We start from the raw sequence: 25,488 nt of genomic DNA, 5'->3' as shown, positions 1-25,488 counted from the left end.
TAGCATCAGCTCCGTATTTTCCTTCCAAATTCACAGAAAATGTTATTTTTCTCATTATGCAGGATATAGCCTATTGACACTTAGCACCTGTATTAGTCAGGGTTCTCTAGAGAAACAGAATCAATAAGAGATATCTGTCAATAGTATGCGATTCTATAAGAGCCTCTCACACAGCCATGGGGATGCACAAGTCCAGGTTCCGCAGGCAGGCTGCAGCCAGGGGCTGCAATGAAAGTCCAGTGAAGATTCTTTATGAGTTCTGGGAGATGTTGGCTGTCCAAAGACAAGTTGGGAAATTCTCTCTCAATGCTGGAATCACTTCCCCTTTTAAAGGATTCAACTGATTGAGTTAAGTGTCACTCATTGCTGATGGTAATTGCCCTAATTGAGGTAATTATAACCAGCTATCTATGAAGTCAATGGTGCAATAAAGTCAATGGTGACTAAAGTCCATAAATGCCCTTGTATTACAGTTAGCCCAGTGCTTGCTTGACTAAACAACTGGGCATAATATCCTGGCTGAGTTGATGCAATAGCCTAACCATCACAACACCCATTCGCTGTCTCCTCCTGTATCACAGGAGCTAGAAAGCTAAAGATGACATTTCCAGGAATCCCTGACAGCTAGTATTAGATATGAAACTGGCTTTGATAATGAAGTTGAGCTTGAAGGTAGAAGATGGCACTGTAATGGGGTCCACAATTTCAGTGGGGAGGATTGGATCCCAGAGTGACAGAGCCCAAGTTAATCATGAGAAAAGAGTGTGGTCACTGCATGGGCAGCAGGGCTGGGACAGTGAGCCGAATGGTTTTACCTTCAGGGATCTTTGCAGTGAACAATTGATCATGCTATCTCTAGCAGTAAAATAGATAGGCAGCCTTTTAAGGTCTAATTTGATTTGTATAACTGATGAAACCAACTTGACTGGCTACTTAAGTTACCACAGTGGCCACTGAGTCCACCACCTAATTCCCAGATTTCATTAGTTCACTGACCCTAAGCCCTTTAAATGAAAAGGAGACTTTGTTCCTTTTAAAAAGCACCTGCAGCATGCCCATATACTGTACTATAAATTTTCCTAGCCTTCCGTAAAGAACTCTGAGGCCATTTGCTGGGTGCCCGTGCACTAGGCAAAGGGGATACCAGAATTGGGGGGAGTTCTGGACACTGGCTTTGAACTGAATCTGTGCATGTGAGTTTGTTACCTCTCTTCTTGAGTTAAGGCAAGTTTCTTGGTCAGTCAATGCTGTGTAGGATACCACAAGCATCTTTGGATCCAGAGTTCCCTAAGGACCCAGAACAATATTATGATTCACTAGTCAGACTGGGACTTATAGGGTTCCAGTAATAAAGACAGTTTTTGGCAGAGTTTGTATCACAGGGGGCCAAGGGAACTATATACACACCCTGTGTTAAATTCTTCAGTTCCTGAATGCATAATTTGGTATTTGGAGGAATCCCACATTTGTTCTCTCTACTATAAGAAGAAGAGCTATGTGGAAACTCCCAGAACTGATGCCTTCCAGGGTGTGAACCAAAATAATACCGCATCCTAGGAGGAATTGTAGAATTAGTGCCAACATTAAGGACCTAGAAAATATATGGGATATGATTTCCATCACATCACTATTTAATCTCATCTCTTTGGCGCATTAACAGTTATGGAGATCTTTGCAAATGGTTGGATTTTAGGGAACTTAATTGGGTAGTGGGTCCAATTGCAGCTGCTACTGCAGATGTGGTCTGATTTATGGAGCAAATCAACACTATCTTTGGTGTCTGACACGCAGATGTCAATCTGGCAAACACTTCTTTTCCTGTGTCAATAAGCAGATACCACTCAGGGCAGTTTACTTTCTTTCTGCAGCAGTGCATCTCCACTGACATCCTGATGGCTGCCTTATCTAGTCGGAAGGACCTTGGGCATTTCACCATCCCGTAGGTGATCACTTTGGTCCGCTATATTGGTTAGATCAGACCATTTGGAACTGTCGAGCAAAAAGTAGCAAGGATCCTGGATGAACTCAGCAAAACATGTTTTAGGGGATGGGTGATAAATTCCATGAAGTTTCAGAGGCCTGGGTGAATCTCTGTGAAGTTCTGGGATTTAGTAATCGGAGGCGTTTAAGATACTCTCTCCAAAGTGAAAGACAGTTTGCTTCATGTAGCATCCTCTACCATTAAGAAAGAAACACAGTGCTCCAATCTGTTGCCAGTTTGCCCTTAGAGTTGCTAGTCGTGACTGGCGTCCAGAGCCAGAGAACATCAAGCAGAAATTCAGGCAGGTCTTCTGCTTGGGCCTCGTGAACCAAGAGGTCTAAAGGGGCTTGGGTGTCCTACGCAGTGTTGTTTCTGACCAAGGAACTCACTTTACTGCAAAAGGAAAGAGGCAACCAGCTCATACACTTGGGTTTTGTGGGTTTTACCATGAATCTCATCACCCAGGAAAAGCTGGCCTCAAAAAGAATAGACTGGCTTTTAGAGAATTCAATTGTGGTGGGAGCTGAAGAGACAACTCCTTTTAAATTTGGGGGTGCTGTCTTACAAGATGTCCCATATGCATTAAACCAGCAACCAAGATGTGGTGCTGTTCCTCCCATAGCCAGATTTCATGAGCACAGAAACCAAGAGATGGAAGTGCAAGAGGCACATCTGACTATTTCACCTATTGACACACACACACACATTTTTTGCTTCCCTTGTATTTCAGGTGCTAGTATCCCCCTGGCCTACTGTGGAGGCCACCCTGGGCTGCAGCAGCCCAGAACTACCAGGTGTGGATGGGTCAGGAGAACCTCAAACAATGAGGGACAGGAGTTCTGGATAAGTAATTCTGCTTTCTCACTCCTCAGTGGGCTAATTCTGAGGTATGTTCCACAGGCTTCCAGCTGGTTCCCAGTCAGATTTGGGTTTTGTATAAAACCTAAAATGCCCCTATCTAAAAATTATATTATAGAAACCCTCTCATGTTTTGTTCTCCTGCTCCTAGTCTTTTATTCCACTTTTAAATCCATGACATATCTGCAAAATGTTTTTAGCGTAAGATATTGTACAAAGACTAAAGTTTCAGGTGACTACCCAGTTATCTTAGTATTGTTCATTACATAATCCATCATTTCTGCAATGATTTGAATTGCTACGTGTCATATTCTAAGTTCCTATATGTATTCTAGCCTATTTCTGAACTTTCTAGTCTGCCTGTTGATCTGTCTATTCAAGTGGTGGTACCACTTTAGTTATTGTAGCTTTATAATGTACTGCAATATCTGGGAAAACTAGCAACCTTGCAGTACTCTGTTTTTTTTCAGAACATTCTTGGCTATTCTTATTGGTTTCTCTTTTTTTTCCATATGTTTTTAGTTATTCTGACTGGCTCGCTCTTAAAAAAAAAAAGAAATTCTAGGTATTCTTTATTGGAATAGTACCCAACAGATAGATTAATGTAGCAAGGTTCATTTCATCTTCACATTTTCTTTTTTATTGAGATATAACTTAAACACACTAGAATCAATCCTTTTGGAAAGATCATGCCACAAGTTAAATGGACTAAGGAGACATGGTTCTTTGCTTCATAGCTCTGCCATTCCCTCCTAATGACCATTTTTTGGAAAGCCTTTTTTAGCCATAACTTTTCATATTTTTCTGTAAACAATGAAGGTTCAGGAAATTTCAAGATGTGTGGAGGCAGAAGTTAACCTAAAAAATGGAAATAACCAGTGCTGTTAATTAGCGGCTGGTCAGCCTTTCCCTCTCTTATCTTTATTACACACAAGTATTAAATTGCAAACATAATGCAGGTAGAGGTTTCTAAAGCACGTTGTGATTTGACTCCGGCTCTTGCTTTCTGACACCAACATGAAAAATGCCGATACTAGCCTGCTGGAGGAAGAGGGGCACATGATCCAGTGAACCCTAGATGATAGCCAGTCAGTCCTCAGACATGTGACCAAGTAAAGCCTAGACAAGAAGAACCAGCCAGTTGAGCCCAGTCCAAATCACCAATATTCAGACTATTTAACTGTTTATTGTTTAAGCCATTGAGTTGAGTTTTGGGGTAGTTTATTTCTCAGCATTATTGTGACAATAGAAAACATATAAAGCTTGACATACATTCCTTTGGAGACCCTTGTTTATTTTTTTTTAAATTACAGAGAACATTCCCCATCTATTTACTCTTTCCTTTCTCTGTAAATTTACTCTTTAAGGTCTCTAACCTATGCACAATGTTAACTTTAATTTACTGTATCTTTTCTTTTAATGGCAGCAAATTTCAGTCACATCCATTTCATTGGGGTCTTTGGTGGTATTTAAGAGAAATAGCAGAGTCTTCCCTTCAGTAACAAAAATCCAAAGAATAACCACTAATTTCAGGGTTACGTGGTATATATATATATATATAAGTATCGTAGTAACCGGGGAATTCAAGGACTTGGATTCAGATAGGTTTAGTCTGTGATTTTTTTTAAAAAGATTTATTTATTTATTTCTCTCCCCTCCCCCCCAACCCCAGTTGTCTATTCTCTGTGTCTATTTGCTGCATCTTCTTTGTCTGCTTCTGTTGTTGTCAGCAGTAGGGGAATCAGTGTCTTTTTGTTGCATTGTCTTGTTGTGTCAGCTCTCCGAGTGTGTGGCGCCATTCCTGGGCAGGCTGCACTTTCTTTAACGCTGGGCGACTCTCCTTACAGGGCGCACTCCTTGCACATGGGACTCCCCTACGCGAGGGACACCCCTGCGTGGCACGGCACTCCTTGCGCACATCAGCACTGCACATGGGCCAGCTCCACATGGGTCAAGGAGGCCCAGGGTTTGAACCGTGGACCTCCCATGTGGTAGACAGGTGCCCTAACCACTGGGCCAAGTCCACTGCCATAGTCTGTGGTTTTTTTTTAAAGCACAGTATTAAGACTTTCCTATGGAAAAAATAAAATGATATAATAAATGACCAATCTCTTTGATTTAGTTATAATGTGGCCTTACAGATTATGATTAGATGGTGAAATGGAAGTGTGATAAATAAGTGTTGTATCTTGATACTTTTTAAAAAAATTTTATCTGAGAAGTTGTGAGTTGATCTTCACACTCTTTTCACCTCTTTGGAAAATAGCTCCATGGTGTCTTAGTTGGCCACAGGGCTACCGATGCAAAGTACCAGAAATGGGCAGGCTTTTAATGGGAATTTTATCTAGGATAAAATCTTACAGTTCTGAGTCATGAAATGTCCAAATCAAGGCACCATCAGGGATGCTTACTCACTAGAGTCAGCTATTGGTGATCTTGGTGTCCTGCCATGGGGCGAAGATGGCAGCCAATCTCTGCCAATGTCTTGCCTTCCCCTCCAGAATCTACCATCTCCCAGAGCCTGGCTGTGGGTGACCAGACACAGGGCTCATCTCTTCATGGACCACCTCTCTCAGTTGTGGTAGCTCTGCTTTCTTCCCAAGTTCAGTTTTGGCCCATCAGGCGTATGGCTCATCTCTTCAGCCTTGAGCTGCTCCGTGGCCCCAGCCTCTTGGGGACTTCGTGCTTAGGCTTTGGCTGCTAGTTATCCTTGAGTCCTGTCTCCCACTGCAGGGTCAGAAATGGAGGCTTCCTTTCTCTGTGTCTCTCTATCTCCGTTTTCATAAAGCTCCAGTCATAGGGTGGAGACCCAATCTGTATCATGCCTCACTGATACAGTCCAATCAGAAGGACTCCAATAATGGATTAGTTCAAGAATATAATCTTTTTCTTTTGGGGATTCATAAAAGAACTTGAAACTGCCACACTTGGATACTTACCTCGTAATGCAGATGGCAGTGTTATGGAGAAGAGTGTATCCATATTTATAATATTGCTTCTTTAAGGGACAGACTGAGTAGAAATAGTACAGTAATATCTACTTTAACTCAGCTTTGTCTGCATTCACTTCAGATACTCAAGAAGTTCTTAATTTTGTATTTTTACCTAAGTCAAAGAAGTAGCCATCCTATTGTTAGATTTTACTTACCGGGGTAAGTGGTACTAAGCCTAGACACAAGCACTTGACTCATTGATGTTGACATTGATGAAGACCGTGCCCTGGCCCCCTCCTCCTACTCAGCTGCTGATTAAGAGCTGGTGCTACTTTCTGCTCTGACCTTCAGCTGTGAGGCTGAATTGCAACTCCCTAATGAATGCATTTTCAGGGCACTCTGCCAACGAATATTTCTGAATAAAGCATGTTCTAAGCAAAAGCAAAAATTATCAAGCTGGGAGCAATGCCAACTGGCTCAATGGTCATTTGACAAAAAGGGAGATCAGACATTCTTCTGTCCCTCAGCGGCACCCTTTACCCCTTGTTTTCTGAAACATACACATTGTTCTTTTTATCCATCTCCATTATAGCCTATAGAGCCCAGCTTTATGTTTTGGAAAAAATAAAGAAGGTCTGTGTCTCTGGCCCGATGTATGGGGGAAAGCAGACAGCTTCCTAACTGGAGTAATTCAAGGGGTGACTGAAGAGTAATTCAAGGGGGACTGGATTCCATACACTCAAGAATTGTTTGTCCTGGAATTCATATGTGCCCACTCTCAGTATAGGGCTTTTTCCAGAGCTGGGAATAATGGGTAGGAAATACGGGTGAATGGAATAATCAGTGGGGCATTCGGAGAGAATTTGAATTGTCCTAGAACACAACAGCACTAGAATGGAATTGGTGTAATTTGGCACACTACTTTATAAGAAAGTTCTAAAACCTTCATTTCTTTTTCAGTAAGTTAATAATGAAAGTAGTTTTAAAGTACAACATAGAAATCAAAAAAATAAAATAAAAAATACTCCCTTGCCCCAATCCCAAGCTTCTTCCCAGATTTCACTGCTGGCAATGAAGCATCCATTTTTCTATGGTCTCACTCTCTTTATCTTCTATCTATCTATCTATCTATCTATCTATCTATCTATCTATCTATCTATCTATCTATCTATCTACCTACCTACCTACCTATCTAATTATCTACCTACCTATCTATCATTATTGTGTTTATTGTTACGAGAATCTAAATAGTGTATACATTGTCCTGGAACTTACAAAAAAAAGAATGTGACGTCCTTCTACATGGCTATACTCATTTTTCAGCTGCTTTGCTTATGTGTAGATGTACCATATTGTGTTATTCATTCCCCCATTGGTCAATGTTGAGATTGTTTCCAAGCCTTCATTATTACAACGCTATAATTAAGATTTTCAAACATATGCCTTTGCCCACTTTTGCAAACATTAATGCTGGATAGATACTTGGAAGATTTGCTGAGAGTCAAAAGACATTCAAATTTTTAAAAAGGATTACCAAATCACTTACAAATAAGTGAGTTCACTGTTTGCAACAGTGCTATTTCCCCACATTTACATTAAGCATTAATCTTTTCCAACTTTGCCAATCTGATAAGTAGAAAGCTCAATTCTCTGATTAATTAGGTTAAGCATATTTTCCTCTATTTATTAATCATCTGTGTTTTTCTGTGAGTGGTCAATTTATTTTTCCCCCATATCAGTTAGGTTGTTTGCCTCTTGTTTATCAAGGGATAAGACTTTCTCATGTGATCCCAATGCTAACCCTTTGATTATGTATGTTGCAATATATTTTCCTGGTCTATTGCTTGTCTTGTAACTTTGTTTATGGAGTTTTTGCTCATGCAGAGGTTTTAAATTATGTAGTCAAATGTACCAATCATTTCCTTGATGGGGAAGCTCACGTTTCTAATATTCCTTTAGTATAAATCTTTAATCCCCTTGTCACTGCCATACTAACTGCAGCAGGGATACACTTTTCAGTGAAAATAAATCATTCCAAATTTAAAATGCAAACTCAAACTTTGATACCTTTGGTGAAAAAAATCAATCTTTATGGAGAAAAATAAAAATTTTTCCTTAAACTATATACAGGTCAGAAGGCTGCCGAAGGCCCTGAGTAATGACAAGTGTTTCATATTAGAAACTGACACTGTTGAAAAGCATGTATTAAACAGCCCAAGCAGACAGGTTTACACGTTTCAACTTCTTACCAGTATGTCCATGTATATCAATATTCATTGTGTTTGTCAGCGGTTGCTCAAAACCTTACTCCTAGGAGTCAAGGTACTATAGGCTGTTAACACACAAATGATTGTTAAACCTCTATTAGCAAGTAACATTTCTTCGTGTGGGGGTGATTACCATCAACACTATTTCTACACGTTTATAATAAACGGTATTACAAATTCTAACTCTAAACTCTAGAGTATAGGTTACTAGAAAATAGAATACGTATTGAGAATGGGAGCTGATGCTCAAAGTATGTAAAAATTTTTTTAAGCAATTAACATTTTTATACGAAGCTATCAATTATTTTGAGGAAGTAGAACATGGGAGGCTTAAGTTTTGTGTGAGAAGGGCAGGGACAGGCCAGGAACTTTGTTGCTAGGGAAAATTTGAGGTCTCCATAAGAAGTCACAGTGGACAGCTCAAAGAATCCAGTGGTCAGCTGAATGATGCAGAGTATGTCAAGTTGAGTGGCATTCTATGGGGTGTGGATGTAGGTGGTGGGGAAAGGGAAGAAAAAGAGATGAAAGGACTGAGAAAAATTTTGAGCTACGTCTTTTGCACTTTCAGTCAGTATTGTGTAAGTATCATCTAATTCTTCAGCCACATTGTGCAGGTCAATATCCCAAACACCTCTATAACCCTGGTGGTCAACACATAATAGGCATTCTGAGAACATTTGCTATGTATTGTCACATCATTTGTGTTTATGTTCACCTGCATTGCCATGTAGTAATAGTGGTGAATCGGATTCTTTGTGACTGGAGCAATGATACAGACTAGGCTGATCAAAATTAAGAATAAATTTTAGATTTGGTTATTAATATGCTCTAGTAGTATAGAATTCCTTGGTCTATTAAGAGATGGAAATGAGCCATTTGTGCCTGACTCCCAGAGCCCTTTTGTAAACCTAATTCAGGATGTTGAGTAGCCAGCGAGTGCTTTCTGTCCCAGCGGAGCTTGTCAGTTATTACAGGGATCAGTAGGGACTCACTCTCTCTCTTTCTCCTCCCCCTCTCTTCATCTCATTGCCACAAGACAAAAGGAAATGAAGACTGTATCTGGACAAAAAATATTGCCTAAAATGAGGAATAATAGAGCAGTAAGCAGCACCCCTCCTCATTCCTTTGCAGTGTATTTGTGACAGTTTGAAGCTTTTGTGAATCTCAGAAAAGGTCATGCTGTTGGAGCTAATCCACCCTTGTAGGTATGGGACCCTTTGATTGCATCAGGTTCAGTTAAGGGACTTTTTGATTAGATCACTTTTTTTTTTAAATAAAGGAGGTACCAGAGAATGAACCCAGGACCTCGTACATGGTAAGCAGGTACTCAACCACTGGGCTAAATGTGCTCCCCTGTCACTTTTGAATACATCACTTTAGGGCTTTTGATTGGACTACTTCAGTGAGGCAGGACCCGGGATAAGTCTCTGCCCTCTTCCTGGGGTCTTAAATAAACGGGAGAAATATGCAGAGAAACACACAAAGACAGCACTGCCATTTTGACCCTGCTGTGATCTCAGATAGAGGAGTGGAAGTCGCTCGAGAGCATAGGCAGTGCCTACTAGGGAGAACGGAGTAGTATGTCAAGCCCTCAATGTTGTGGAGTAACTGCGTATCTTGTTTTTCAAGGAGTGAAACCTGGTGGTTGCCATGGGTCCTGAAGGGAGGAATAGACTAGATGGAACATGGGGCATTTGGGGGCCAATGGAAGTGTTCTATATGATCTTGCAATGACAGATACAGGCCATGTTAAATTTCATCAAAATTTATCACAGTGTAAAATGTAAATCATAATGTAAACCATTGACCATGGTTAGTAGCTATGTTTCAGTATTTGTACATCAGTTGTAACTAATATACCATCCACATATAAAATGTCATTAATAGGGGAAAGGGGAAAAAGGGGGGATGTTGGGCATATGGGGTCCCCTCTATTCTGTATGTGACTTTTCTGTAACCTAAAACTTCTTGGAAGACAAAATGAAAAAAATAAGACACTGGAGGAATAAATGGAAGAAATTCTCACTATACATACCAGACAACAGATCTTATAGTTATGAAAGACATAATGTTGAAAAAAAATTTAAATATTTATTTTTTATTATTCCAAATCTTTTTTTATTTAAAAATTTTTTTTTGTATTTTCTTATTTTTAAAACTATCATTATTTCATTTTCTTATTAATCATATTTGGCTATTTTGTTGGCTTTTTTTTTTAAATCCCCCTCTCCCCTGCAGCTTTTTGCATGCTCTCTGCTCTCTGTGTCCATTTGCTATGTGTTCTTCTGTGTCTGTATTTATTTTTTATTTATTTCCGACCCCCTTGTGGCTTTCTTTTTGTGTGTGTGTCTGCTGTGTCTGTTCACAGTGCACTCTTCTGTATTTTTGCTTATCTCCCTTTTTTTTTTGTTGCATCACCTTGCTGAGTTGGCTCTCTGTGGTGCTTTCGGGCCAGGCAGCAAGTTGGTTTCATTTTTGAAGAAGTTTTGGATCACAGAAGGGTTACAGCTAGCTATGATAGAGGAGGATCATTGGTGTGTGGTTTCAGTGATGGGGGATGCTTGGGAGGAAGCTCACCTGGGCACACATATAAGGCATGTAAATGTGTTCAGTTGTTCATGGAGCATTGTCACAGTGGGTGGAGATTCACACAATACTGAAAGAATCTCGTATTCCCGTTCTGGGGAGCTCTGCCACATTCTCTAAGGGAACAGCAAGAATCTCCTGAGTATAGCAGCAATGACTAGTGAAGGAGGATGGTACATTGATGGAAGCTTTTTTGTGTGTGCATGTGATTTTTATTTTTTATTCATTTATTAATATATTTTTAATTTTTTAAAGAAAGATACTTAGATTACATAAAATGTTACCCCCCAAAATATAAGGGATTCCCATATGCCCCACTCCCCACATCCCACCTTCCCCACATTAACACCTTCTTTCATTAGAGTGGCATATTCATTGCAATTGATGAACACATGTGGAACATTGCCACTAAGCATGGATTATAGTTTACATTGTAGTTTACACTCTCCCACTCCATTCTCTAGGTTATGGCAAGATCTATAATGGCCTATAATTGATGGGCCCTTAATATTCATGATTGTACTTGTGAACCTTTACTTTTGAAATTGAAACATAGCTGAGTATTATAGGTTACCTTAACATCTACCTCCTCAGAGCCTCCTTGTTGATCAAACTTGGCTTCTCTCTAAACTGAACTCAGCATATAAATACATTACCTTCCTCCCAGCATGGAACATGACTCCCAGGGATGAGCCTCCCTAGCACTAGGGTTTACTACCAAGCACCAACTAGCAATGCAACTGGAAAAAGATCCAGAATAAAAGAGGGAAAAGGTAAAGACAAATGAGTTTATATGGCTAAGGGACTTCAACCTGAGTTGGGAGGTCATTCCAGAGGTTATGCTTATGCACATCTCAGCAGGATCTCATTGTCAAAGTAAATATTGCCTCAAATAGCAGGGCTCCTGAGGGCTTCAGAGATATCCAGACACTAATCAGGGCAGACAGCTCAGGAGTTTGGTGCCCTGCCAGTAGGCCCTACTTTGGATTTTATGCTCCCCAGTGTGAGAGTTGGATTCAGTTGTGGTTTCACTAAACATGGCTCCTTTGACACTTCTATTTGAACCTATAATTAGTACTAGAGTTGATAGGTGTATGTCTAAGAAACTAAAATCTTTGGGCTGTTCATGTGCCAGCTAGGCCTTGAATCTCAATGGAGTTGCAACACCTACTTTCCAGTTCATTGGACTTACCCAGGACAACTAACAAGGAGATGATGATGGACAATGACCATCCCAAGTAACCAAGAGAATCTACAATGGCAAGCAAGAGAGTTTCATCCATCTGCCCCATGGGATTGAAGTCCCCTCTCAATTAGAAGTGAAGTGGGCATCACATCCCATAATCCTCAGGATTGGGGAATGAAGTATGGACTAAAGTAGACTTCCTGCTATTCTACTATAGACTTATTGTGATTCTAGCAATGGAAATAATTATATCATTGATGTGGAGGCAGTGGGCACTGGAGGTTCTGAGGGCAGGGAGAGAGAAAAACAGGTGAAATATGGGGGCATTTTTGGGACTTGGAAATTGTCCTGAATGATATTACAACAACATATATGGACTATTACATATCTTGTCATAATCTACAAAATTGTACAAGAGAGAGTGTAAACTATAATGTAAACTATAATCCATGCTTAGTGGCAGTGCTCCAAAATGTTTTTATCAATTGTAACGAACGTACCACACTAATGAAGGGTGTTGTTAACATGGGAAAATGTGAGAGGTGTAGGGAGCAGGGCATATGAGAATCCCCTATATTTTTATGTAACATTTATGTAATCTAAATATCTCTCTTAAAAATATATATAGATATATATAGATATATATTAAAAAAGTAAATAAAATGCAAAGAAACTTCTTATGGGATATTTTCTTATATTACACATATATTCGTCAAAGGATTCCTTTATATAACAAGTTATTCTAGTACATCAAAATAGTATTGACTTACACATATTTATTATTCACAGCTTTCCTTATTGTTTCTGGGTTTATGTGGACATTTCCTCCATTTTTATTGCTAGCAATAATTCTAATTTCAGATCTTTGAACTTAGAACAATATATGTCAAAGTTCATATTTAAAAGTTTTATACCCTCTTTCAAACCTACGTACCAATTTCCAGATAAATAATGTGAAATAAAGGTAAGGGTTGCTGATTACCTCTTTGACCCAGTCCATTTGTGCTCTCTGTGTGCCTGATAGATTCATTGCCAAGTATTTTCAGCCCCGTGCAGGCATGTCAAGAGAGATGGCCATGATCACCTAATTAGAGTAGAAGCAGTGGGAAAAGACACAAGCTGCTTATCCAGGATTCCTGTGATCAGCTATTACCAAAGTCCCCAGGCTTCTACTACAAATGAAAATGTCAGCCACAGGAAGAAATGTCTGCCACAGTTCTTGAAACACAGAGGATAGAGGAGTTTGGAGAAAGATTTTTTTAAATGACAATAATAATGAAATAAATCAAGCCATCTTTGTCTCACAAAGGGTTGAGAACATTTATAATGTTTGTTCTACTTCATCTCTCTATCTCTTCACTTCCAAAAGTCATACCAATAAATCTCTAGCTCCTTTTCAACCCCTGCCATATCTTCCCTATAGGAAGGTGTGACTAGAATCCAAGAAATAGTTACCTGGATTCCAAAGTATGGCTATCTTGCCTTTTCCTACTACTTAATGTCGTTAGGCTTCATCAGAAGACACTGTCAAACTCATTTCCTTCCTTTCTTAGCTAAGCCATGTTCCACCATATAGACATGTGGTTGGCTAACCCACGTGCTGGCATATATCTGACTTGCCTTATGATCCTGGAGGATGTGGTGGGAAACCACAGCATTCTTTTATCCTGTGTAGAAAAGTATTCTCTGCCTACTACCAGGTGTGTAGAACAGACAACAGGGAAGGAGGGATGCTTGGCCAACAATTTGTAATAATTTGGTTCTCCAAGGAGTGTCTCTTTAGAGTTAAGTGAGAAAAGAGGTATCCAAGCATTGAAACAGCAAGTACTAATTAAATTCATGAAATTCTTATATTCTAATCATACATGATAAATATTTCTCCAGGAAGAGCCTATCTTTGCTAATGTGGTAAACACATCTCAATACAGATTCATCCATTCTGAACTGGAAAATAAACTGACAACACATGTGTCTGCTGGTCATTGTTTCATTTCATTGTTCAAAAATTCACTTGCTCATTCTTTCATTCTTTTAAAATTTTTAAAAATTCATTCTTAGCTCATGATGAAGATTTATTGTAGCAATGGATACACAGCAAAAGCATCAGGAAAAAGAGACACATCAGTGGAGTCATGCATGTCTGGGACTACACAAGTGTTCTTTATGTTTGTCTGTCTGTCTATCCATCTATCTCTCCATGAAATACATGTGGTATGTCTCTGCCCAGGGAAGCTTCCGTGAACCTTGGAGTCCAGGGCTTTTATGCAGAGCAGGTCATGTAGGCATACCCTGTTATGCATCCAGCCATGGCACCTGAAACTCAATCACAACAATAAAATCAGGTACATGTTTCCAATCTTGATGTTTTTGCAAAGCAACCTGACAAGCTGGTACATCATGGTCCATGGCTCCTGGAATTTAGAACAATATCATCAGTCATAAGCATGAAGAACCTTTGAGGGCCACATTCCCTGAGATTGGTTGAGTCAACTATGGGTCCAGTTTCCTTTGGAGACAGAAAGGTCTAAGCAACTAGGACTGTGGTGTTAACTCTTTCCTCACATTCTACCAACCCCCAACTGATTTGAGGGATCTTTTTTTAAATGGTTGTTGATACTATGTTTGTTCTTTCTATTATTAAAAAAAAAAAAAAAAAAAAAAAGTCACTGAACCACTTACCATGTGAAAGACTTTGTGCCCTGAGAGAATGTTCAAAAATTGGGTTGGAGAGAAAGTTCATACACAGAAGAAAAAATAAATACAATAAATCAGTCATAATACAAGTCACCGTTATGGTTTATCACAAGGTTGTAGTTGAGCATCATTTTTAGAAAACAGTACTAGGAAGTTAGAAGGGACAGTAATGAAAGATTAGAGGATCTGAGTGGAGTTAGGCCTTGGTGCAGGACTTGGAGAGCAGGCAGATTTGGACAGACAGAGCAGACAGGAGAGGGGAACATTTAGGTCAGGGGTTCCTAACCAGGGGTCCACAGTGGATTTCAAGGAGATGTGAGCTTGAATTGAAAATTCCAAAAAATTCTTGTGGGGACGTATTGGCGTGGGTGTGATATATTTATTAAATAATACACAGTATAGTGTGGACTTAGTATGATTTTTATGTTGATGTAGCATGTTCTGAGTGCAGTGGAGATTGCTTGCAAAAGGGTTGGTAAGGATGGTGTAGATGGTTTTACGATGCCATGGGAAAACTCAAATTTCTAAATCTTTGCTGAAAATGACCATTTGAACAGATGTTGAACTGTGCTAGGTTGTCAGGTATTGAAATTATGGGAAAGTTGTAAAACGTAATTTTGGATAATCCTAAAATTTAATGTAAAGGGGTACTGATGTTGAGTGTCATAAAACTATCTGCTACTGCATTCTGAGAGCAGGTTTTCACTTGACTGGCAAAGGGGTCTGTGGAACAAAAAAGGTTAAGGACCCCTGTTCTAGGAGATATACTGTCATGAGCCATAGTTCAAAGGCAGGACCTCATGAGGTACACGCTAGGACACTGGGATAAGTTAGATGTACATCAGGACCCGATTCTGGAAGACTCTGAATTAAAGAGTCTTCTCATGGATTCTATCATGTAGGTCAATAATTCTCAATTGATTATTATTGAAAAATACTGATACCTGGGCCCAACCCCGATGCTGGTGGAATTTTGGTCTGAGCACTGGTATTTAAAAAATCTCCCCAGGTGATTTTGACATGCAGTTAGGGTTGAGGATCTCTCATGTAGGTGCTTAGGAGCCATTGGAAGTTCTTGAGCACTGGAGAAACATGACGGAGTTGATGCTATACCCTACATTGTACAGTCATGAGGAATGAGGACGCAGACACCAAAGATAATGCTCCATTGAAGCCTAAAATTGTGAGGAAGAACACAATTCTCTGAGTTTGTGCACTTTGTGCCCAGGGATGGTCCTGCACCCCAGCTTCCCAAACAGTAAACTGCTTCCCAAACCTTCAGGCCACAGAAAGCCAGGAAGCCAGGAAACACACATGTCTTAGAAATTATCTTTTCTCAACTCAACATTGATATTATTTTCTCTTTGCTTTTCAGTTTGGAAAGTTTCTACGGACACCTCTTCAAGCGCATTGACTCTTTTCTTGGTCATGTCAGTTCTGTACTAATGAGCACATCAAAGGTATTGTTTATTTCAGTTACAATGTTTTTTGTTTCAGAATTTCCTTTCTTAGAGTTCCCATCTCTCTGCTTATGTTATCCATGCATTCTTGCATGCTGTCCGCTTTTTCGTTTGTGCTCTTAGCATATTAATCATAGTAATTTTAAATTCCTGGTTTGATAAATTTCAAAATCTTTGCTATATCCAAGTCTGGTTCTGTTGCTTGGTCTGACCCTTAAGAATGTTATTTGCCTTTTAGTGTGTCTTGTAAATTTTGTCAAGTGCTGGACATAATCTACTGGGTAAAAGAACCTGAGTTAAATAGACCTATAAGGTGAGGTTTTATGCTTGTGTAGCTAGAAGTTAGGCATCCTCTACTGCTGTTGTAGCTGTAAATGTGGAGGCTAAAAGTTCCTCTCTTGTCTTTGTTTTTTTCTGCCTGTTATCTCTGGGTTTCCCTAGAGACATTTTCTTAAGTAGGGTCTGAACCTTCTAGTCCTTTCCACTGTAGTCCCCTGACATTATACAGAAGCCCCAGGGATGTGGAGGTAAAAAGGGTGTGTGTGTGTGTGATGTGGCCTATAATCCTATGATTAGATTAGTCTTTTAGTCAGCCTGTGCCTCTGGCCCAGGGCTGTGACTTTGAAAGCACTTCTCTTTTCTCTTTCCCCTTTCCCCTCCCCTCCTTAGGTGACACCAGAAGGAAACAGGGAGCTGGAGTTGGGTGTTTTCTCTTCCGCCAAGTCAGTTAGGCTCTGGTAAAAAATAGCAAACCTTTGTTAAGGAGACCAGACTCCTCTGGGCATATTTCAAAATTTTACTTTTCCCTTCCTCTTTCTGGAAGCTCTAAGAGATTGTTCTCTCCAGGTTCCTGGTTGCATTCTTGGAGGTAAAACTCAGAAAAGGGTGGTGACCTCCCTAAGGTTGGGCCTCCAGCAGTTTTTATCTCCCAAGCTAGTCCACCATCATACTCCAGCAATTAGTCAATTAACCGTAACTACCTGGCCCCAGGTACAATTTCTTGTCAGTAAACTGTGAGTCTCTGTATCTGTCTCTCTTCACCTTTTTGGTGTGGTAGTTTGCCCTGTGACCTCAGTTCTCTGAGGCATATCATAAGAGTGGCTGATTTTCAGTTTTTCCACTTTATTCTTGTGATGATAGAAGTAATGACTTCCAAGTTCTTTCCATGTTAGACTGGAAACTGGAAGTCTTCATGCTGATATTATTTTCAGCAAATATTAGTGATGCTGTAGGATAACTTGTCAAATCCAGATGCCCAGTATCTTCAGTTGCAGCACAGCCCAGTCATTAGTTTCTTCCCTGCAAATTCACTGTAGCCATGAGCACCAAGAGCGAAACTCCCAGCCAAGTGAAGCAGAGATAATCCCCCAGTCGAGTCAACTATTACCAGGTTATTTGTGCTGTAGATCAGCTTGGAGGGTGGAGCGCACTCCTCCAAGAACTCAGTTCATCAAGCAGCTTTCTAACTCAGCCCCAGAGGACTCAAATGAGATTGAAATGGAGGAGTCACCAATTCAGAGAATTCATCCTTAAGACTGTTCCTCTGAACTACTTTGGTACCAAAGATACTTTGCATGCACATGCCGAAAACTTTTCAGTGTTTTTGTTTCTGTTTTTGTTTTCCCTATCTGATTGGGTCAGTGGGGCCTGTACCTCTCCACACTGGTCTGGAATGCCTGTTTTCTTTTTTTTTTTTTTTTTTACCAGGAGTTCCCTGGGTTGGAACCAAGGTCCTCCATATGGTAAATGGGAGCTCAATTGCTTGAGCTACAACCGTACCTCAATGGTTTCTTATTGCACAGATAATCAAATCCAAAGATTTTATCACAGCTTTAAAGATCCTTCAAACTCTGGCCCTCCAGCCTCACCTTGGCAAGCTGCCCGTAGACAACAGGCTGACATACCTACTATTCTCTCTTTGGTTCTGGGTCTTTGAACAGCTTGAGTCCGTCGTTGTCTAATCTCTACTCGTTGTGTCTTTGTCCATTTGGCTATCACTTCGTTCAGGAAATGTTCTTTGATTCTCTAAAACGGAATCAAAACAGCCCTCCTGGTGTTATATTGTACCTTGTAGTTTCATCTTTGTAACACTTGGGACAGTGTTTTGCAGTCTTGTGGGTCTCTTGCCACCTTGGGATCCTGTAAGAGCAGGGACCATGCTCATTGTTTTTACCTCATGTCCTTAGCCTAGTGCCTAGCCATTAAAATATCTATTATAAATATTTATAGCTATTATAAATATAATAGAAATGAGTGGATAAATTAAATATATACTTATTAGTTATGGTAAAGCATCTCCAAGCATTCTGCAGGATCATTTGACTGGATTTAGGAGAAAGATATTGAAGTGCTGCCATGCAGACTTCATCCAAAATATTAACTTTTATTCCAGTAAGAAGGGATTTTAGAAACAGGTGTTCATTGGTGGAATTAGCATTGTTCCAAATTCATGGATGGACTTAAGTGTTGAGGTGACCCTCCTCTCTGTACGAACAAGGCCTGAGGCTCAAGGCGTGAGAGATGTAAATGGTACCATACAGCCCCCAATTTGAAAGTCAAGGGCAAAAGACTATTAGACAACATTTCATCATTACTTTTCCTATAGCAACAGCCCAGAAATCTTGAAGGAAAAAAAGTCTCACATAATAACATGAAAAGGCAACAGACTGGGCTTTTTAAAGAGAAATGACCATGCTACGCCAAATCCTTGGAGATTGAACTTTATCATTGATTACTACTGCTGTGGGGTTCACACACATACTTTTCAAACATGACTAAAATATTTAGCTTTCCAGGGAGAAAGATTCTTTTTTTTTTTTTTTCTTTCTGTGCTCTAAAGAAAGAGCTGTGTCAACTGAAAACTGGATTAAAATGAAACACCAAACAATGTGTTATACCTGCCTAGAACATTGTGGTCATTTGTCATTTATAAAAACATTAACGCTAACTATTTCCGAATTTTTAAATAGACTTTCTGGAATAAGTCATTCTATCCAAGCAGAGAAAGTGTGTTTTGATATAGAAAAATGACAGAAGGATGCCTTTGTTTATTTATAGGAAAATGTAAAGGACTCTGATAAAAAAACTAAAAACTTACATGGAGAATTTAAGATGATTGATATATGCTTTTATGGTAGCCTGTATGTTTTTAGATGAAGTTATTGCTTATACTACTGCTCTTGAGCATGAATAATACTATTAGGCCATATACTTAATGAGCACTACATAAAACCTATTCATATACTCAACTACAGGAAATGGGAATCAATTTCCAAAATGCTCCAAAAATGTGACTTGATTGGTGAATACTCCCTTTAAATAAGATTTTTGTTTTGTTTTGTTTAACTTTGCAAGCTAGTAGGTGTAAAGGAAACTTAGCTGAGACTAGAATCTCTTAACCCACTAGACCAGCATACTTGTCCTCTGTGTGGTCCATCTATGATAGTAGGACACCTACACATCCCAAGCATCTCTGCAGTTGCAAGGTTTCAGTCACACTGAACACGATTTCTACACCTCTCTTTGGTGAGTGGTGTAAACATTTCCACTTGAGCTAGAGAACAGCCATAGGATCCCAGAGCTGAGCTGTGACTGAAGAGGACTCAGGGCCAAAACCGTCACCCATCCAAGGGGCTAGACAGAAAAGAGGACCTAGCCTCTGAGGCCAACGTGGGCAGAGGGAAACTAGGAGAACTGCGGGATGAGCAGCAGGGAGAGGGGCCGTGGGTCTGGCCTGGAGGAGTTCTGGAGACAGTGTGGGGCGTGGGATGGTGTTGAAGACTTGTCACATGAGCTATAATTTGCCTTAGAACATGATGTCATAGAAGGGGCTATATAAATGTGTGTGTTCATCACCTATTTCATAGAGGCAGTTGTTTGTCCTAACCAGGAACACAAAAGTCAAGCTAATATTCATCAGAAGGTCCAGGTACTGGAGGTAGTCACTCCCAGTGTTTCAGCATCGTTTTTAGGGTTTCTGTCCATTGGCATCGTGGGTTGTAGAAATGGATACTCACTGGCAAAAATGAGTATTATTCAAAATACGTAGATTGGCTAAGTATTGAAGAGACACTCTTGCATAAACAAAGCCTTAATCTTTCACCTTCTAGAAATGGTCTAAGGCTTAATTCTGAAAGGGTCTCATGCTCACTCTCTGATTTAGAGAATTCCCACTGTGTGATGCCATTTAGAATATTATTGATTTTTAGCTCCAGAAAATTGTTGCGTTTTCTCCAGAAAACTTCTAAAACAAGGTTTGGTCAGAGCCCCTAAAATATTGGAAATCTGGATTTCATCAAGTTTACAGACTGTGTTATATAACTGTTTATGTCCTTTGCTATTATGTGGTTATGGGTTTAGCAACTTTTGGTGTGAAGTATGCTTTCATTTTGTAACCTAGTAAAGAAGTGGTGGTGAAAGAGAACTGCGACCCTCACCTACTTTTCACTACTGTGTCTACTGATTTCTACCCAGAAGAACCAAATGTGACCAAATTGGCCCACGACAAGGGACTGGCAAAAGTTTTATGGCGCCATTGCTTCATTAAAGGGGAGAGCACAGAATGGTCAACCAAGCTTCTTGAAGGAGAAATCTCAGTAGACTTACTTTCTCCTCTTTTTTGTTTCCCATTAACTTAAAACAATATTTTTAAATTTTGACCTAGAACCTGAAAACAGAGGACGGTATACAGACATGCAGTTTAATATAAATTGTCGTAGGCACACACCCATGTAATTACTGCGTAGATCAAGGCCTGGAACGCGGCTGGTGTCCCAGAAGCCCACCGTGTGCCCAGCAAAGGTGACCTCTACTGTGACTATTGTAACTCCTTCCTAGCTTTTCTTTATCATTTTACCACTTAAAGTAACAGCTCTAAAAAGCTACTGTTTAATTTTGTCTCTGGTTGGAACCTTGTATCATTGGAATCATGGAGCATGCATTATTTTTTTATCTAGCTTTTTAAAGTCTTTTGATTAACGTTTTGTTTTTGATTTATATATTCTAGATATGACTTAGTTGTCAGTTATATGTGTTTAAAATACTTCTCCCAGTCAATGGCCTGCCTTTTTACTCTCTTATAGTGACCATTGATAGACAGATATTTTCAATTTGAAGGTAGTTCGAATTTTACTTATATTCTTGTATAGGTTGCACTTTTTAAAAAAAATTTTTTAGCCCCCCCCCCCTTGCAGCTTGCTTGCTGTCTGCTCTCTTTGTCCATTCACCGTGCATTCTTCTGTGTGTCCGTATTTATTTTATTTATTCCCTTCCCCCTTGCGGCTTGCTTGTTGTTTTGCTCTCTGTGTCCATTCGCTGCGTGCTCTTCTGTGTTTTTCACTTGTCTCCCTTTCTGTGGTGTCACCTTGCTGAGTCGGCTCTCCCTGGCGCTTGCAGGCTGGGTGGCACTCCGTGGCATGCGAGTGAGCCTGCTTTCACAAGGGGGCCCCGGGGATGCAAACCCAGGGCCTCCCATGTGATAGATGGGAGCCCAACTAATTGAGTCAGCCGCTTCCCTAGGTTGTGCTTTTTAATGTTCTTTTAAAGAAAACTTTCCCTATCCCAAGGTCATGAAGATAATCCTCTATATTATCTTAAATAGCTTGCTAAACTTTTCCTGTAAAGTGTCAAAGAGTAAATATTTTTGGCTTTGGGAGTCATGGGTTCTCTGTTGCAACTACAGGCAAGTAAGCAAATGGGCTTGGCTGCATTCTAATAAGCTTTACTTCTAAGAGCAGGCTGTAAGCCAGGTATGGCCAATCAACCATAGTTTGCTGACCTCTGCTCTGGAAGCTTCATATCTTGTCTTCACATTTAGACGTACTGTTTATTTCACCGAGAATGAATTTTTATGTATGGAATGAGGTAGGAGTCCAGTTCGATTTTTCAACATGGATATCCAATTGATTCCATTACCTGAAATACCGTAAATTCATTACTGCTCTATAGTATGGCAAATTCATTACTGCTCTGTAGTACAGCTTTTGTCACAAGTCAAGCATCCATTATATTTGTGGAGTCTTTCTGAACTTTATTCTGTTCCATTCATTTATTTGTTTTAATTACTGTTCTTTTATGAGTCAGTAACTGGTAAAATGAATTATTTCATCTTGTTCTTTTTCTTCAGGGTCTTGACTATTCTTAGCCTTTTGCATTTCCATGTATATTTTAGAGTCAGCTTTTCATGTTCCATTAAAAGCTTTTAGGGAATTTGCTTTGACTTTATAAATTGATTTGGAGAAAATTAATATATTTACAATACTGTCTTTCAATCCTTCATTTACTTAGGTCTTCAATATCTTTTATAGTTTTTAAGTAGATTCTGAAGAGGATCATATGGCATCTCCTCTAGTGACAAAAGTCATTTCAAAGTAGTTAAATAATTACCAGTAATAATAATTCCCTGGATTTGTTGTTTAGTTTTAAAATGAAATAATAATTATAAATAATAAATGTAAAATTTAAAAATATTTCATGTAAGAGGTAAAATTTGCACTTAAAACATTAAACCTTGCAATTTGCACTCTGTTTCAGTGTTTTAACTTTTAAACATAAAAAAGACTCCTATTGGCCACATAGAATAATAGAATCGAAGTAACTCAAATTCTGTTCTTTGACTTTACTTTCACCCTGCTATCTTATTCTTTATTTTGAATCTACTGTTTAAATTCAGAAATAGGTTGTATCATAGAGATAAGAGACACAAACTGTGCCCAAGGCAAGCTCCAGTGATTATGAGCAGGTGTGACTGACTTAAAATGAATGTGTCTAGATGGACATGCATGTATAGTTCTCTTTTTTCTTTATTGAATTGTAGAAATTCTGCTTGTATTCTAGATGTAGCACATATCATCTTCTACTCAATTGTTTTTTGATGAGCATAAGATCCTGTTTTTAATGTAGTCCAACTTAGCAATCTTTTTCTTGCTGTTGTGCTATTTGCATTCTGTTTTGAAAATCTCTATATAAAACATATTATCTTCTAAACGCTTTGTTGTTTTACTTTACACTGTAGTTACATAATCTATCTGGAATGGATTTTTGTCTATGCTATAAGGTAGGGGTCACTTTAGTTTCCCCATGTGGACATTAAGTGACGCAGCACTCTTTGCTGAAAAAACCATCCTTTCTCCACTCTTCTGCAGGGTCAGGCTTGTAAAAAAATCTGATCTGGGAAATGGTTTGTCTATTCCACACTGTCTTATGTAACTTCATATTAAATGTTGACATCTGATAGTGCAAGTCCTTCCACTTTTTTTACTTTCTTAAGTTTTCCTTGATCATCTGTGGCCTTTAGCATTTCCAAATAAGTTTTGGAATCACCATGTTAATTTTCTTAAAATGCAAAGGGAAACAAACAAACCCTGTCAGGATTTTGATTGGGATTACTTTAAGTCTGTAGATCAGTTTGGGGGAGAATTAACATTTTTATAATATTGAATTTTCCAATCCTTGAACAAGGTATATTCAAGGTCCGTTTGTTGGAAATTCTTCAGTTTCTCTCAGTATTTTATGTGTGTGTGTGTGTGTGTGTGGGTATGTTGTTTTTTATGTGTGTTTTGGTTTTCCTTTTTTTTTTTTGGTGTGGAAGCCTAGTTCTTTTGTTAGGTAGATTGATTCCTAGATATTTGACTTTTTTGATGCTCTGTTTGCTATTATATATAATGGATATCCAATTGCTGGTACATAGAAGTATCTTTTATCCAATGGCCTTGCTAAATTCATATATTTCATCTAATTTATTTATTTTAATAGTTTACCTGTAGTTTCCTTTGGATTCTGTATATATATCCATGACTTCTGTGAGTATTAATAGTTTTATTCCTTCCTTTCCAATTCTATTTTTTTTAAACTTCTCTTTTCTTACTGCACAGGCTAAGAACTCCAATACAAAGCTGAATTGAAGTGATGATAGCAGAAATCCTTGTCTCATTCCCAATTGCATAAAGTATTCAAAATTTTACCATTAAATATGATATCTGGGGAAGCGGATGAGGCTGAAGTGATAGAGCTTCTACCTACCATATGGGAAGACCTGGGTTTGATCCCTGGGGCCTCCTGGTGAAAAAGAAGAAAAGAAAGCGTGCTGGTGCAGCAAGCCAGTGCCCATGTGAATGCCCACGTGGTGAGCTAGTGCCCACATGAGTGGCTGCATAAGTCCCTGCGTGGTGAGCCAGTGCCCAGCGAAGGTGAGTCACAGAGCAAGATGATGGTGATGCATCAAAAGAGAGACATGGGGAGAGTCGAGGTGAAGAGCAGCGGAAACCAGGAACTGAAGTGGCACAATTGACAGGGAAACTCTGTCCCTGTCACAGGTCTCCAGGATCGAATCTTGGTGAATCCTAGATGAGAGAAAATGAGAAGACAACATAGACAACAAAAGAGCAGGGTGGGAGGAGGGGAAGGGGGGAAAATAAATAAATAAATATGATATCTGCTTAGGCTTTTTGTTTTTATTTTTTAAAGATTTATTTTTATTTCTTTCTCTCCACCTCCCCCCCCCCCCCCCCCCGCCCTGCCTGGTCTGTTCTCTGTGTACATTTTGCTGCATGTTCTTCTTTGTCTGCTTCTGTTGTTATCAGCGGCACAGGAATCTGTGTTTCTTTTTGTTGCCTCATCTTGCTGCATCAGTTCTCTGTGTGTGTGGTGCCATTCCTGGGCAGCCTGCACTTTCTTTTGCACTGGGCAGCTCTCCTTACGGGGCGCACTCCTTGCCCGTGGGACTCCCTTATGCAGGGGCACCCCTGCATGGCAGGGCACTTCTTGCATGCATCAGCACTGTGCATGGGCCAGCTCCACACTGGTCAAGGAGGCCCCGAGTTTGAACCGCGGACCTCCCATGTGGTAGATGCCCTATCCATTGGGCCAAGTCCACTTCCCTGCTTAGGCTATTTTTTAAGCTATCTGTATTAGTCAGCCAAAGGGGTGGTGATGCAAAATTGGTTGATTTCATAAAGGGTGTTTATTTGGGGTAGGAGCTTAGAGATACCAGGTTATAAAGCATAAGCTACTTCTCTCACCAAAGTCTATTTTCACGTGTTGGAGCAAGATGGTTGCAGACAGCTGCAAGGGTTCAGGCTTCCTGGGTTCCTCCCTTCCAGGGTCTTGCTTCTCTCTGGGTTCAGGGTTCCTCTCTTCCTGGGGCTTGCTCCTTCCTGGGCTCAGGTTTCCTCTCTTCCTGGGGCTGGCTTCTCTTTCCTCTGTGTGCTGACTTTCCCGGGCTCCAGCTTAAGGCTTTGTCTCCCATTTTCCAAGACTCCTTCAGACTCACTCGCATTATCACAGTTGTCCACTCATGATACCACACGTTGGTCAATAGGCTCCCTGTTACGGCTGACAATTTCCTCAAGCTATTAGATGGGGAGCAACATTGTGAAGGGAATAAGAAAGAGTGATGGACTATCAGGAGGATAACAGTTCCCCCAGTTGCCCTAAAACATTTTCTGGGCTGCCTTGCATTAGTGGTTAGTGAAGGAGTATTTCAAAAAGAGCTCTGGACTAGGAGTCAGGAGATGATTAGTGTCTT

General features: G+C 39.8%; 1 long non-coding RNA gene across 2 annotated transcripts in view; it reads left to right on the top strand.

Moving 5' to 3' along the window:
• Window positions 1-24,352, top strand: part of LOC111761915 (uncharacterized) — a 37,689-nt gene extending 13,337 nt beyond the window's left edge. For both annotated transcript variants that reach the window (XR_002795149.3, XR_009182642.2), the window contains exons 2-3: window positions 15,881-15,965; window positions 23,837-24,352. This is a non-coding gene — a long non-coding RNA (uncharacterized lncRNA). The remainder of the gene's footprint in view (window positions 1-15,880; window positions 15,966-23,836) is intronic.
• The last annotated feature ends 1,136 nt before the right edge of the window (window positions 24,353-25,488 follow it).

Source organism: Dasypus novemcinctus, chromosome 22 (genome assembly GCF_030445035.2).
Source record: "Dasypus novemcinctus isolate mDasNov1 chromosome 22, mDasNov1.1.hap2, whole genome shotgun sequence".
NCBI lineage: Eukaryota > Metazoa > Chordata > Mammalia > Cingulata > Dasypodidae > Dasypus > Dasypus novemcinctus.
The sequence above is the reverse complement of the archived record's forward strand: the minus strand, read 5'-3'. Positions and strand labels throughout refer to the sequence as shown.